The sequence below is a fragment of the Peromyscus californicus genome, unplaced genomic scaffold, assembly GCF_007827085.1.
Source record: "Peromyscus californicus insignis strain IS unplaced genomic scaffold, ASM782708v3 Scaffold_18__1_contigs__length_77618521, whole genome shotgun sequence".
Classification (NCBI taxonomy): domain Eukaryota; kingdom Metazoa; phylum Chordata; class Mammalia; order Rodentia; family Cricetidae; genus Peromyscus; species Peromyscus californicus.
Genome location: NW_026294480.1, coordinates 77,271,468 through 77,274,201, shown reverse-complemented (window position 1 = coordinate 77,274,201; position 2,734 = coordinate 77,271,468). Strand labels below are relative to the sequence as shown.

Here is a 2,734-nt window from a genome sequence, read left to right as displayed (position 1 = left end):
TGACAAAGTGTGACTGCCTCACTGCTAAGCAGTGCTAAATCAGGTACTCACAGCTTTCCACACATCAAGCAATCAGTTACTAAACTTCACACCAAACATTTCTTGAAGATTGCACAAAGAAACCACAAAGCACAGTGTGTTGACAGAGAGTGAATGGTTTTATAGCCCATAGCTTGTAGTACATGGTGTTTTACACTGGAGGAAAGGGAAAACAAATTTCATGCTTCAAAGTATAAATTGATTTCTCTCTTATGTTCTGATTATAAATCATTTTTCTACATATCCATCTGTAATTTCATACAATTGGTAACAAGCATTTCTTTTTTAGTTTTAAATAATTTTTTATTAAGAGATTTTCTATTCATTTTACATACCAACCACAGATTCCCCTGTCCTCCCTCCTCTTGCCAACCCAGCCTTCCCCCTAACCCACCCCCCATTCCCACCTCCTCCAAGGCAAGGGGAGTCAGCAGAGCCTGGTACATTCAGTTGAGGCAGGTCCAAGCCCCTCCTTCCTGCACCAAGGCTGTGCAAAGTGTCTCACCATAGGCACTAGGTTCCAAAAAGCCAGCTCATGCATTACGGACAGGTCCTGACCACACTGCCTGGGGGCCCCCTATACACATCAAGCTATACAGCTATTTTGCTTATCCAGAGGGCCTAGTCTAGTACCATGGGGGCTCCTCAGCTATTGGTCCATAGTTCATCCATTTCTACTAGTTTGGCTAGTTGTCCCTGTATGTTTTCCAGTCATGGTCTCGATATCCCTTGCTCATAGAGTCCCTCCTCTCTCTCATTGATTGGACTCCTGAAACTCTACCTGGGACCTGGCCATGGATCTCTACATCTGCTTCCATCAGTCACTGGATGAGGGTTCTATGATGACAGTTAGGGTATTTAGCCATCTGATCACCAGAGTATGCCAGCTCAGGCACCCTCTTGACTATTGCCAGTAGTCTATGGTGGAGTCATCCTTGTAGATTCCTGGGAACCTCCCTAGCACTCTGTTTCTCCTTATTCCCATGGTGTCTTCATTTATCATGGTATCTCTTTCCTGGTAACAAACATTTCAATATTAGACTTGGATCATTCTAGTTGTCAGGAATGTCTTTTATGAAGAGAGTATTTAAATTGGTATGGATTTTTTCTATTATATTTTTCTATTATAATTTATAAAAGAAATAATACTTCAGAAATAACAATTTCCTTTAAAGAATTATATACACATGATGGCTTAATCTTGGAACAAATATAAAGACAGCTTAAGTTCTAATCAGGAAAAGCCAGATGAGCCACCTCACTAACTTCATAGCGAGGCACTGTTAACAACACTTGGTTGATGATCCTATAGGAAAGATTTGCAAGAAACACCACTAAAATTAGAACTTTTTCTGAACTAGCTAAGCAATACTTCTATAATATTCTTTATTTAGGTGCCATAAATGGAACAAAAGCAGAGTACTCTCATCTGAATGGTATAGGGAATTTGACAGTATTGTATTTCACAATCAGAATCTTGTCCCCATTCAAATGAAACTTAACATTCCCTAAAGTTAAAATTTCTTAGGCTGTGCTCCTTTCAGGAGTTGTACTATAACTAGAATATTACAGAGATGATCAGCATGTCCCTTGTACACGGATGACACTCAAATTCATGAAGTGTTCCATATTTTCACTCAAAAAATACTTGCAAACTGAATACAAGAACACATCAAAAATTATTCACTATGATCAAATTGACTTCATCCCAGAAATTCAGAGATTGTTCAACATAAGTGTAATCTACAGATAAACAGACTGAAAGACAAAAACCATATGATCTAATTAGATGCAGATAAGATCTCAGACAAAATTCAACACCCATTCATGATAAAAGTTCTGGAGAGACTGGAAATAAAAGGGACATGTTTAAACATGACAAAGACAACTTACAACAAGGTTATAGCCAATATCAACCTAAATGGAGAGAGACTAAAAGCATTTCCACTAAAATCAGGAACAAGACAAGGTTGTGGACTCTCTCCATATCTATTCAATATTGTATTTGAATTCTTACCTAAAAAATTAAGACAACAGAAGGACATCAAGGAAATACAAAAAGGAAAGGAAGAAGTCAAGGTATCTTTATTTGCAGGTAACATGATAGTATACACAAATGACTCTAAAAAGTCTACTGGGGCATTCCTCCAGCTTATAAACACTTCCATAAAACTAGCAAAAAAGACCTTGGGATAACTCTGACCAACTTAATAAAAGACCTGTATAATAAAGACTGTAGGACATTGAGGAAGGAAATTGAAGAAGATGTACTTGTGATACCAGGGACCAAAGACCATAAGGTATGAGTCAGAAAAAGCTGAAGCTACTGACAAAGTTTATTTTAGAGAACTAGCTCAGTTATATCAAGTTACACAAAGAAAAGTTACAGGAGATCAAGGGACACATGTTCCAGAAAATATATCCACAGAAATCAGCAAAATAGAGTCACTAAAAACATTTAATAATGTCCCATTTCTGCTCTAATAAGAATAAACATGTCTTATAAATTGAATTTAAATGTTTAACACAGGAGGCAGATAATCATGTCCAAGAACAAACCTGGAAGCACAATGCACTTGATATAAAGACCTTTGCCTTCTTCCTTGAGCCTCTCTCACAGTTCCCAAAGACATTGTTTACCATGTGTCATTCTTTTGGCCACATTCTGATAGATAAATAGAATTAATATTGTGAA

The 2,734-nt window shown here is 37.4% G+C and overlaps 1 pseudogene; it reads left to right on the top strand.

Moving 5' to 3' along the window:
* Window positions 1-1,573: 1,573 nt before the first annotated feature.
* Window positions 1,574-1,674, top strand: LOC128113873 (uncharacterized; annotated as a pseudogene).
* Window positions 1,675-2,734: the final 1,060 nt, after the last annotated feature.